Source organism: Gouania willdenowi, chromosome 19 (assembly GCF_900634775.1).
Source record: "Gouania willdenowi chromosome 19, fGouWil2.1, whole genome shotgun sequence".
NCBI lineage: Eukaryota > Metazoa > Chordata > Actinopteri > Blenniiformes > Gobiesocidae > Gouania > Gouania willdenowi.
The window spans coordinates 333,395-347,597 of NC_041062.1; positions in this window are offsets into that span (position 1 = coordinate 333,395).

The window sequence follows — 14,203 nt, forward strand, 5'->3', positions numbered from 1 at the left end:
AAATACTAGTTTTAGGAGTCACTGCTTTTACTTCTCAGAACAACATGTAAAGCTCAGTTACAGTAGATGGTTAATGAGTGACACATATTGATCAGCTCTTTGTTAATAAATGTCCCTGTAGCCTTTTAACCTGTCTGGTAGTGGGAGCTAGAAAATTTCCCTTATTTTCAAATCCAAAACTTGACAGTTATGGCTTAATTCCTTTGCCAGGTTGAAAAAAAGAATATTCATAACACATCAGTGGCATATGAGTGCAAATATGCAGGAAGATAAAATATAAAAGACTAAATGTTCATTACTTTTGTTTAGATGCAACAGACACAGCGCTCCCTGGTGGCCTCAGGACCAACAACAACTCTTTAGTTTACAGAATTAAACAGAGACAACAGGCCATTGTTTATGGAACAAATACATGATAGCAGAGTTTCTGAAATGTGCTGCATATAGAAACACAATTAAATATTTATATATATTTTTTACATTTTTACAATTAGAAACTAAAAGCCTAAAAAGGTGAAGACAATAAATAAAACTGTTATTTTTTATTCTACGTTATCTGTCTTTTGTTCTATAGAAGGTTTTTACCTCTGCCATGTTCTGGGCAGTAACCTGGATGTGCGGCCATATTGGAGGCACTCAGAGATAAACACTGTGATGGAGAAATGTCTGAAACCACAGAAAAGCTCCTTAAAATATACGATCTAGATGTAAAAGCATACAGGGAAGGACTTGTTCAAGATATTTGTTAAAGTTATGGCTTATTGGTGGTGCAGATCCATACGAGTTGGATCAATGACGACCTGGAGAGTCTTCCAACTATTGCATAGGGGGCAAACTACGGCCCGTGGGCCACATCCGGCACGTTGGTCTTTTTAATCCGGCCCGCCAAAGCCAAAATAAACAATTTAAACACAAAATGAACCGTCTTACTCTGTCATCTATCACCTCAACACCCGTGGGAACCAAATGTTATCCCATTCTCCCCTTACGCCCGCCCTTTTCTCGCCTCCCAGCCAATCAACACGCAGAACACATGTAAACAAAGACGAACATTGGCAGAGAAAGCTGCACGTAACAATGATGTCTTCACGGCCATGGGAAACCACAACACTCGTTGAATAAACTACATTGGGACTCAGTCCGTTACAATATCATAATAATGACTGTATTCCTTTGACTTAGTCCTGTGATGCCTGACATCCTACACGGTATGGACAGAAAATGTAAGATGAGAAAGAAAGCAGAGTTAGATTAGTCGCCACCATAACACACCTACAAGGAAGAAGAAGAAGAAGAGGCAGAAGAACTTACTCATGGTAGAAGCAGAAATTTGAATAGCTGGCCAGACAAACAGTTCTTCCACGTCGGATAATCAAAGTAAGCTGTTTGTTGATGTTTTATTGTGGGATTTTGTGGTGTCGCCTGAATACACCTGTAAAATCCTTGAACCAGATAATAGATGTTGGACACCGCTAATAATGCAGTGTGCTAATAGATAAGCTAAAAGTTCAAAAACAAAGTAAAATGGGTTCAAATTGTATCTGGCGACCCCCTCCTAGTGTCTCTCAACCCCAAGGTTGAGAACCCCTGGTCTACAGAGAAGCCCAACATGTATTTACAACAAGCAAAATAAATAATTTGAGAGCATAAATAGTATGAGAACAAAGAACACAAATTACAAGAACAAACAGCAGTAGAGATCAATCAAATGGAACCCTTTATTTTGAAATATTTTCCACAGCAAAGTCACAAAATATCAACATATTTTTATGTAGGAGCACCCGGAGAACCCTAACCCTAAACAATCACTCACACACATAGACAAAGTGTCTAATCTAAAGTGAACCTAAAGGTGACGACTTCATCTAAAGTCTAGGTTTACGCTTTCGTCTGCCCTTTCCTTTCTTTGTTTTTTTCTGGACTTCCTTCTCCTTCTGTTCTGAGGAGAGTTTGTCCAGATGCTTCTGGTCCTCCTTGATAGAGGACGCATCATTACTGGTCTGCACTCTGATCGAGTTACTTGGTCCTGGTTCGTAGTCTGATCCAGTTCCTTGGTTCTGGTTCGTAGTCTGATCCAGTTGATGGTCCTGGTTCATGGTCCGACCCAGTTCTTGGTCCTGGTCCCTAGTCTGACCCAGTTCTTGGTCCTGGTCCCTAGTCTGACCCAGTTCTTGGTCCTGGTCCCTAGTCTGACCCAGTTCTTGGTCCTGGTCCCTAGTCTGACCCAGTTCCTTGGAGAGTTCTTGGTCTTGCTCCATATTCTCTGAAGAAGGTTGGGAGCATTCAGAGACCAGATACTGGAAGTCTGGGTTCACGGTGCAGAACTGTCCATCTGGTGTGGGCTGGTAGTTGTAAACCACACCAGTATTGGGGTCTGGGTACACTGGGTAAATGGGCTCACCACAGTGGACCATACCAGTGTTGGGGTCTTTGTAAGCAGGAATTAACCGCTGAGGGGGCTGGGAGTAGTCCACCATACTAGTAGTGGGCCCTTGGTAGACTGGTATGAACTGCTGATCAGGTTCTTGTGAGACACACACATTGCTGTCAACCTGTTTTGTTTTCCACACCTGGTCATTGGGCTCCATGTGGTTTGGGGAGGACAGACTAGATTGGTTCTTATAGAACTCCAGTTGTGCAGACAGCATGGTGGACTGGTTCTTGCTCTCCATGAGCTCAGAGGAGAGGGTTCTGCACTGGTCATGAGATAGCTGCAGTTCTTCAGAGAGCCTGCTGCACGTGTCCTGAGCCTCCTTTAATTGAACTTCATATTTGTCCTTTAATTCCTGGGTCTTCTCTCTGTTTTGACCAAGTTGGACTTCTTGGTCTTTGATTGTGTCCTTCAAAGAACTTTCTTTAGCCTCTAGTTCCATCAGTTTTTCAGATCGTTCCTTGATCACACACTTCTTCAGATCGTTTAATTCATCTAAGAGACGCTGAAAGAAATCCAGGTGTTTAAACGAGGATGTGGGAGGAGCCTGTTCCACTTTCTGTGAAAATGACTTCATATTGGTCAAGGCCATGTTAGTCCTTTGTTTGTTTTGATCTTATAATTTTGAAGTTAAAGATCTAATGAAGTTTTAAAACTCTTTCCCTCACTGCTGCTGCTGCTCAGAAAATGACTGAAACATAAACCTTTGTTAAGAAGCACACAGAACCACAGCCAGTGTAGAATGACCTTCTTTCATCTCAGGGTCCAGAAATAGAACACAAAGATGACATCAATCTCACTCTCCGCCAATCAGAAGCACACACAGCCACAGCCACTGAAAATGGAAGCTCCTTTCATCTCAGGTTCAAGAGATCAAAGCAGCTTATGCTCTAGTCATGTGACTCACTCAAACAATTATTTATTTAATGTATTATGTTTACTTATTTGAATAAGATTGGTCTTTTATTCATCTAATTTAATAAAATGTAATTCAGTGGTATATAATCATCTTAAAGATGTAAATCCTTGTCTTAATCAGAAATAAAATGTGTTAAAAGTGACCAACACCCGTGGGAACCAAATGTTATCCCATTCTCCCCTTACGCCCGCCCTTTTCTCGCCTCCCAGCCAATCAACACGCAGAACACATGTAAACAAAGACGAACATTGGCAGAGAAAGCTGCACGTAACAATGATGTCTTCACGGCCATGGGAAACCACAACACTCGTTGAATAAACTACATTGGGACTCAGTCCGTTACAATATAATAATAATGACTGTATTCCTTTGACTTAGTCCTGTGATGCCTGACATCCTACACGGTATGGACAGAAAATGTAAGATGAGAAAGAAAGCAGAGTTAGATTAGTCGCCACCATAACACACCTACAAAGAAGAAGAAGAAGAAGCGGCAGAAGAACTTACTCATGGTAGAAGCAGAAATTTGAATAGCTGGCCAGACAAACAGTTCTTCCACGTCAGATAATCAAAGTAAGCTGTTTGTTGATGTTTTATTGTGGGATTTTGTGGTGTCGCCTGAATACACCTGTAAAATCCTTGAACCAGATAATAGATGTTGGACACCGCTAATAATGCAGTGTGCTAATAGATAAGCTAAAAGTTCAAAAACAAAGTAAAATGGGTTCAAATTGTATCTGGCGACCCCCTCCTAGTGTCTCTCAAACCCAAGGTTGAGAACCCCTGGTCTACAGAGAAGCCCAACATGTATTTACAACAAGCAAAATAAATAATTTGAGAGCATAAATAGAATGAGAACAAAGAACACAAATTACAAGAACAAACAGCAGTAGAGATCAATCAAATGGAACCCTTTATTTTGAAATATTTTCCATAGCAAAGTCAAAAAATATCAACATATTTTTATGTAGGAGCACCCGGAGAACCCTAACCCTAAACAATCACTCACACACATAGAACAAAGTGTCTAATCTAAAGTGAACCTAAAGGTGACGACTTCATCTAAAGTCTAGGTTTACGCTTTCGTCTGCCCTTTCCTTTCTTTGTTTTTTTCTGGACTTCCTTCTCCTTCTGTTCTGAGGAGAGTTTGTCCAGATGCTTCTGGTCCTCCTTGATAGAGGACGCATCATTACTGGTCTGCACTCTGATCGAGTTACTTGGTCCTGGTTCGTAGTCTGATCCAGTTCCTTGGTTCTGGTTCATAGTCTGATCCAGTTGATGGTCCTGGTTCATGGTCCGACCCAGTTCTTGGTCCTGGTTCCTAGTCTGACCCACTTCTTGGTCCTGGTCCCTAGTCTGACCCAGTTCTTGGTCCTGGTCCCTAGTCTGACCCAGTTCTTGGTCCTGGTCCCTAGTCTGACCCAGTTCCTTGGAGAGTTCTTGGTCTTGCTCCATATTCTCTGAAGAAGGTTGGGAGCATTCAGAGACCAGATACTGGAAGTCTAGGTTCACGGTGCAGAACTGTCCATCTGGTGTGGGCTGGTAGTTGTAAACCACACCAGTATTGGGGTCTGGGTACACTGGGTAAATGGGCTCACCACAGTGGACCATACCAGTGTTGGGGTCTTTGTAAGCAGGAATTAACCGCTGAGGGGGCTGGGAGTAGTCCACCATACTAGTAGTGGGCCCTTGGTAGACTGGTATGAACTGCTGATCAGGTTCTTGTGAGACACACACATTGCTGTCAACCTGTTTTGTTTTCCACACCTGGTCATTGGGCTCCATGTGGTTTGGGGAGGACAGACTAGATTGGTTCTTATAGAACTCCAGTTGTGCAGACAGCATGGTGGACTGGTTCTTGCTCTCCATGAGCTCAGAGGAGAGGATTCTGCACTGGTCATGAGATAGCTGCAGTTCTTCAGAGAGCCTGCTGCACGTGTCCTGAGCCTCCTTTAATTGAACTTCATATTTGTCCTTTAATTCCTGGGTCTTCTCTCTGTTTTGACCAAGTTGGACTTCTTGGTCTTTGATTGTGTCCTTCAAAGAACTTTCTTTAGCCTCTAGTTCCATCAGTTTTTCAGATCGTTCCTTGATCACACACTTCTTCAGATCGTTTAATTCATCTAAGAGACGCTGAAAGAAATCCAGGTGTTGTTTAAACGAGGATGTGGGAGGAGCCTGTTCCACTTTCTGTGAAAATGACTTCATATTGGTCAAGGCCATGTTAGTCCTTTGTTTGTTCTGATCTTATAATTTTGAAGTTAAAGATCTAATGAAGTTTTAAAACTCTTTCCCTCACTGCTGCTGCTGCTCAGAAAATGACTGAAACATAAACCTTTGTTAAGAAGCACACAGAACCACAGCCAGTGTAGAATGACCTGCTTTCATCTCAGGGTCCAGAGATAGAACACAAAGATGACATCAATCTCACTCTCCGCCAATCAGAAGCACACACAGCCACAGCCACTGAAAATGGAAGCTCCTTTCATCTCAGGTTCAAGAGATCAAAGCAGCTTATGCTCTAGTCATGTGACTCACTCAAACAATTATTTATTTAATGTATTATGTTTACTTATTTGAATAAGATTGGTCTTTTATTCATCTAATTTAATAAAATGTAATTCAGTGGTATATAGTCATCTTAAAGATGTAAATCCTTGTCTTAATCAGAAATAAAATGTGTTAAAAGTGACCAACACCCGTGGGAACCAAATGTTATCCCATTCTCCCCTTACGCCCCGCCCTTTTCTCGCCTCCCAGCCAATCAACACACAGAACACATGTAAACAAAGACGAACATTGGCAGAGAAAGCTGCACGTAACAATGATGTCTTCACGGCCATGGGAAACCACAACACTCGTTGAATAAACTACATTGGGACTCAGTCCGTTACAATATAATAATAATGACTGTATTCCTTTGACTTAGTCCTGTGATGCCTGACATCCTACACGGTATGGCCAGAAAATGTAAGATGAGAAAGAAAGCAGAGTTAGATTAGTCGCCACCATAACACACCTACAAAGAAGAAGAAGAAGAAGCGGCAGAAGAACTTACTCATGGTAGAAGCAGAAATTTGAATAGCTGGCCAGACAAACAGTTCTTCCACGTCAGATAATCAAAGTAAGCTGTTTGTTGATGTTTTATTGTGGGATTTTGTGGTGTCGCCTGAATACACCTGTAAAATCCTTGAACCAGATAATAGATGTTGGACACCGCTAATAATGCAGTGTGCTAATAGATAAGCTAAAAGTTCAAAACAAAGTAAAATGGGTTCAAATTGTATCTGGCGACCCCCTCCTAGTGTCTCTCAAACCCAAGGTTGAGAACCCCTGGTCTACAGAGAAGCCCAACATGTATTTACAACAAGCAAAATAAATAATTTGAGAACATAAATAAAATGAGAACAAAGAACACAAATTACAAGAACAAACAGCAGTAGAGATCAATCAAATGGAACCCTTTATTTTGAAATATTTTCCACAGCAAAGTCACAAAATATCAACATATTTTTATGTAGGAGCACCCGGAGAACCCTAACCCTAAACAATCACTCACACACATAGAACAAAGTGTCTAATCTAAGTGAACCTAAAGGTGACGACTTCATCTAAAGTCTAGGTTTACGCTTTCGTCTGCCCTTTCCTTTCTTTGTTTTTTTCTGGACTTCCTTCTCCTTCTGTTCTGAGGAGAGTTTGTCCAGATGCTTCTGGTCCTCTTTGATAGAGGACGCATCATTACTGGTCTGCACTCTGATCGAGTTACTTGGTCCTGGTTCGTAGTCTGATCCAGTTCCTTGGTTCTGGTTCGTAGTCTGATCCAGTTGATGGTCCTGGTTCATGGTCCGACCCAGTTCTTGGTCCTTGTTCGAAGTCTGACCCAGTTCTTGGTCCTGGTCCCTAGTCTGACCCAGTTCTTGGTCCTGGTCCCTAGTCTGACCCAGTTCTTGGTCCTGGTCCCTAGTCTGACCCAGTTCCTTGGAGAGTTCTTGGTCTTGCTCCATATTCTCTGAAGAAGGTTGGGAGCATTCAGAGACCAGATACTGGAAGTCTGGGTTCACGGTGCAGAACTGTCCATCTGGTGTGGGCTGGTAGTTGTAAACCACACCAGTATTGGGGTCTGGGTACACTGGGTAAATGGGCTCACCACAGTGGACCATACCAGTGTTGGGGTCTTTGTAAGCAGGAATTAACCGCTGAGGGGGCTGGGAGTAGTCCACCATACTAGTAGTGGGCCCTTGGTAGACTGGTATGAACTGCTGATCAGGTTCTTGTGAGACACACACATTGCTGTCAACCTGTTTTGTTTTCCACACCTGGTCATTGGGCTCCATGTGGTTTGGGGAGGACAGACTAGGTTGGTTCTTATAGAACTCCAGTTGTGCAGACAGCATGGTGGACTGGTTCTTGCTCTCCATGAGCTCAGAGGAGAGGATTCTGCACTGGTCATGAGATAGCTGCAGTTCTTCAGAGAGCCTGCTGCACGTGTCCTGAGCCTCCTTTAATTGAACTTCATATTTGTCCTTTAATTCCTGGGTCTTCTCTCTGTTTTGACCAAGTTGGACTTCTTGGTCTTTGATTGTGTCCTTCAAAGAACTTTCTTTAGCCTCTAGTTCCATCAGTTTTTCAGATCGTTCCTTGATCACACACTTCTTCAGATCGTTTAATTCATCTAAGAGACGCTGAAAGAAATCCAGGTGTTGTTTAAACGAGGATGTGGGAGGAGCCTGTTCCACTTTCTGTGAAAATGACTTCATATTGGTCAAGGCCATGTTAGTCCTTTGTTTGTTTTGATCTTATAATTTTGAAGTTAAAGATCTAATGAAGTTTTAAAACTCTTTCCCTCACTGCTGCTGCTGCTCAGAAAATGACTGAAACATAAACCTTTGTTAAGAAGCACACAGAACCACAGCCAGTGTAGAATGACCTTCTTTCATCTCAGGGTCCAGAAATAGAACACAAAGATGACATCAATCTCACTCTCCGCCAATCAGAAGCACACACAGCCACAGCCACTGAAAATGGAAGCTCCTTTCATCTCAGGTTCAAGAGATCAAAGCAGCTTATGCTCTAGTCATGTGACTCACTCAAACAATTATTTATTTAATGTATTATGTTTACTTATTTGAATAAGATTGGTCTTTTATTCATCTAATTTAATAAAATGTAATTCAGTGGTATATAGTCATCTTAAAGATGTAAATCCTTGTCTTAATCAGAAATAAAATGTGTTAAAAGTGACCAACACCCGTGGGAACCAAATGTTATCCCATTCTCCCCTTACGCCCGCCCTTTTCTCGCCTCCCAGCCAATCAACACACAGAACACATGTAAACAAAGACGAACATTGGCAGAGAAAGCTGCACGTAACAATGATGTCTTCACGGCCATGGGAAACCACAACACTCGTTGAATAAACTACATTGGGACTCAGTCCGTTACAATATAATAATAATGACTGTATTCCTTTGACTTAGTCCTGTGATGCCTGACATCCTACACGGTATGGCCAGAAAATGTAAGATGAGAAAGAAAGCAGAGTTAGATTAGTCGCCACCATAACACACCTACAAGAAGAAGAAGAAGAAGCGGCAGAAGAAACTTACTCATGGTAGAAGCAGAAATTTGAATAGCTGGCCAGACAAACAGTTCTTCCACGTCAGATAATCAAAGTAAGCTGTTTGTTGATGTTTTATTGTGGGATTTTGTGGTGTCGCCTGAATACACCTGTAAAATCCTTGAACCAGATAATAGATGTTGGACACCGCTAATAATGCAGTGTGCTAATAGATAAGCTAAAAGTTCAAAAACAAAGTAAAATGGGTTCAAATTGTATCTGGCGACCCCCTCCTAGTGTCTCTCAAACCCAAGGTTGAGAACCCCTGGTCTACAGAGAAGCCCAACATGTATTTACAACAAGCAAAATAAATAATTTGAGAACATAAATAAAATGAGAACAAAGAACACAAATTACAAGAACAAACAGCAGTAGAGATCAATCAAATGGAACCCTTTATTTTGAAATATTTTCCACAGCAAAGTCACAAAATATCAACATATTTTTATGTAGGAGCACCCGGAGAACCCTAACCCTAAACAATCACTCACACACATAGAACAAAGTGTCTAATCTAAAGTGAACCTAAAGGTGACGACTTCATCTAAAGTCTAGGTTTACGCTTTCGTCTGCCCTTTCCTTTCTTTGTTTTTTTCTGGACTTCCTTCTCCTTCTGTTCTGAGGAGAGTTTGTCCAGATGCTTCTGGTCCTCTTTGATAGAGGACGCATCATTACTGGTCTGCACTCTGATCGAGTTACTTGGTCCTGGTTCGTAGTCTGATCCAGTTCCTTGGTTCTGGTTCGTAGTCTGATCCAGTTGATGGTCCTGGTTCATGGTCCGACCCAGTTCTTGGTCCTTGTTCGAAGTCTGACCCAGTTCTTGGTCCTGGTCCCTAGTCTGACCCAGTTCTTGGTCCTGGTCCCTAGTCTGACCCAGTTCTTGGTCCTGGTCCCTAGTCTGACCCAGTTCCTTGGAGAGTTCTTGGTCTTGCTCCATATTCTCTGAAGAAGGTTGGGAGCATTCAGAGACCAGATACTGGAAGTCTGGGTTCACGGTGCAGAACTGTCCATCTGGTGTGGGCTGGTAGTTGTAAACCACACCAGTATTGGGGTCTGGGTACACTGGGTAAATGGGCTCACCACAGTGGACCATACCAGTGTTGGGGTCTTTGTAAGCAGGAATTAACCGCTGAGGGGGCTGGGAGTAGTCCACCATACTAGTAGTGGGCCCTTGGTAGACTGGTATGAACTGCTGATCAGGTTCTTGTGAGACACACACATTGCTGTCAACCTGTTTTGTTTTCCACACCTGGTCATTGGGCTCCATGTGGTTTGGGGAGGACAGACTAGGTTGGTTCTTATAGAACTCCAGTTGTGCAGACAGCATGGTGGACTGGTTCTTGCTCTCCATGAGCTCAGAGGAGAGGGTTCTGCACTGGTCATGAGATAGCTGCAGTTCTTCAGAGAGCCTGCTGCACGTGTCCTGAGCCTCCTTTAATTGAACTTCATATTTGTCCTTTAATTCCTGGGTCTTCTCTCTGTTTTGACCAAGTTGGACTTCTTGGTCTTTGATTGTGTCCTTCAAAGAACTTTCTTTAGCCTCTAGTTCCATCAGTTTTTCAGATCGTTCCTTGATCACACACTTCTTCAGATCGTTTAATTCATCTAAGAGACGCTGAAAGAAATCCAGGTGTTGTTTAAACGAGGATGTGGGAGGAGCCTGTTCCACTTTCTGTGAAAATGACTTCATATTGGTCAAGGCCATGTTAGTCCTTTGTTTGTTTTGATCTTATAATTTTGAAGTTAAAGATCTAATGAAGTTTTAAAACTCTTTCCCTCACTGCTGCTGCTGCTCAGAAAATGACTGAAACATAAACCTTTGTTAAGAAGCACACAGAACCACAGCCAGTGTAGAATGACCTTCTTTCATCTCAGGGTCCAGAAATAGAACACAAAGATGACATCAATCTCACTCTCCGCCAATCAGAAGCACACACAGCCACAGCCACTGAAAATGGAAGCTCCTTTCATCTCAGGTTCAAGAGATCAAAGCAGCTTATGCTCTAGTCATGTGACTCACTCAAACAATTATTTATTTAATGTATTATGTTTACTTATTTGAATAAGATTGGTCTTTTATTCATCTAATTTAATAAAATGTAATTCAGTGGTATATAGTCATCTTAAAGATGTAAATCCTTGTCTTAATCAGAAATAAAATGTGTAAAAGTGACCAACACCCGTGGGAACCAAATGTTATCCCATTCTCCCCTTACGCCCGCCCTTTTCTCGCCTCCCAGCCAATCAACACACAGAACACATGTAAACAAAGACGAACATTGGCAGAGAAAGCTGCACGTAACAATGATGTCTTCACGGCCATGGGAAACCACAACACTCGTTGAATAAACTACATTGGGACTCAGTCCGTTACAATATAATAATAATGACTGTATTCCTTTGACTTAGTCCTGTGATGCCTGACATCCTACACGGTATGGCCAGAAAATGTAAGATGAGAAAGAAAGCAGAGTTAGATTAGTCGCCACCATAACACACCTACAAAGAAGAAGAAGAAGAAGAGGCAGAAGAACTTACTCATGGTAGAAGTAGAAATTTGAATAGCTGGCCAGACAAACAGTTCTTCCACATCAGATAATCAAAGTAAGCTGTTTGTTGATGTTTTATTGTGGGATTTTGTGGTGTCGCCTGAATACACCTGTAAAATCCTTGAACCAGATAATAGATGTTGGACACCGCTAATAATGCAGTGTGCTAATAGATAAGCTAAAAGTTCAAAAACAAAGTAAAATGGGTTCAAATTGTATCTGGCGACCCCCTCCTAGTGTCTCTCAAACCCAAGGTTGAGAACCCCTGGTCTACAGAGAAGCCCAACATGTATTTACAACAAGCAAAATAAATAATTTGAGAGCATAAATAAAATGAGAACAAAGAACACAAATTACAAGAACAAACAGCAGTAGAGATCAATCAAATGGAACCCTTTATTTTGAAATATTTTCCACAGCAAAGTCACAAAATATCAACATATTTTTATGTAGGAGCACCCGGAGAACCCTAACCCTAAACAATCACTCACACACATAGAACAAAGTGTCTAATCTAAAGTGAACCTAAAGGTGACGACTTCATCTAAAGTCTAGGTTTACGCTTTCGTCTGCCCTTTCCTTTCTTTGTTTTTTTCTGGACTTCCTTCTCCTTCTGTTCTGAGGAGAGTTTGTCCAGATGCTTCTGGTCCTCTTTGATAGAGGACGCATCATTACTGGTCTGCACTCTGATCGAGTTACTTGGTCCTGGTTCGTAGTCTGATCCAGTTCCTTGGTTCTGGTTCGTAGTCTGATCCAGTTGATGGTCCTGGTTCATGGTCCGACCCAGTTCTTGGTCCTGGTCCCTAGTCTGACCCAGTTCTTGGTCCTGGTCCCTAGTCTGACCCAGTTCTTGGTCCTGGTCCCTAGTCTGACCCAGTTCTTGGTCCTGGTCCCTAGTCTGACCCAGTTCTTGGTCCTGGTCCCTAGTCTGACCCAGTTCCTTGGAGAGTTCTTGGTCTTGCTCCATATTCTCTGAAGAAGGTTGGGAGCATTCAGAGACCAGATACTGGAAGTCTGGGTTCACGGTGCAGAACTGTCCATCTGGTGTGGGCTGGTAGTTGTAAACCACACCAGTATTGGGGTCTGGGTACACTGGGTAAATGGGCTCACCACAGTGGACCATACCAGTGTTGGGGTCTTTGTAAGCAGGAATTAACCGCTGAGGGGGCTGGGAGTAGTCCACCATACTAGTAGTGGGCCCTTGGTAGACTGGTATGAACTGCTGATCAGGTTCTTGTGAGACACACACATTGCTGTCAACCTGTTTTGTTTTCCACACCTGGTCATTGGGCTCCATGTGGTTTGGGGAGGACAGACTAGGTTGGTTCTTATAGAACTCCAGTTGTGCAGACAGCATGGTGGACTGGTTCTTGCTCTCCATGAGCTCAGAGGAGAGGGTTCTGCACTGGTCATGAGATAGCTGCAGTTCTTCAGAGAGCCTGCTGCACGTGTCCTGAGCCTCCTTTAATTGAACTTCATATTTGTCCTTTAATTCCTGGGTCTTCTCTCTGTTTTGACCAAGTTGGACTTCTTGGTCTTTGATTGTGTCCTTCAAAGAACTTTCTTTAGCCTCTAGTTCCATCAGTTTTTCAGATCGTTCCTTGATCACACACTTCTTCAGATCGTTTAATTCATCTAAGAGACGCTGAAAGAAATCCAGGTGTTGTTTAAACGAGGATGTGGGAGGAGCCTGTTCCACTTTCTGTGAAAATGACTTCATATTGGTCAAGGCCATGTTAGTCCTTTGTTTGTTTTGATCTTATAATTTTGAAGTTAAAGATCTAATGAAGTTTTTAAAACTCTTTCCCTCACTGCTGCTGCTGCTCAGAAAATGACTGAAACATAAACCTTTGTTAAGAAGCACACAGAACCACAGCCAGTGTAGAATGACCTTCTTTCATCTCAGGGTCCAGAAATAGAACACAAAGATGACATCAATCTCACTCTCCGCCAATCAGAAGCACACACAGCCACAGCCACTGAAAATGGAAGCTCCTTTCATCTCAGGTTCAAGAGATCAAAGCAGCTTATGCTCTAGTCATGTGACTCACTCAAACAATTATTTATTTAATGTATTATGTTTACTTATTTGAATAAGATTGGTCTTTTATTCATCTAATTTAATAAAATACGCCCGCCCTTTTCTCGCCTCCCAGCCAATCAACACGCAGAACACATGTAAACAAAGACGAACATTGGCAGAGAAAGCTGCACGTAACAATGATGTCTTCACGGCCATGGGAAACCACAACACTCGTTGAATAAACTACATTGGGACTCAGTCCGTTACAATATCATAATAATGACTGTATTCCTTTGACTTAGTCCTGTGATGCCTGACATCCTACACGGTATGGACAGAAAATGTAAGATGAGAAAGAAAGCAGAATTAGATTAGTCGCCACCATAACACACCTACAAAGAAGAAGAAGAATACAGTCTTTTTGGAGACAAAAACGGCAAAATGAAATGACTAATGAAAACTTTAGAATAAATTAAACCACGTAGGCCATATCATCAAGGATCTAAAACGAGCAGACAGCGCTAACATATGAACTTCATCTCGCTCCACTGGGTCAGACTCTGGCTGGAACATGTAAGGCTGGATGGACAAGTCTAACGTTGTTAACATTTTGTAAATAATGTGTGAATAAACTTTTTCTGCGCCGCTACATAGCCGTACCTCT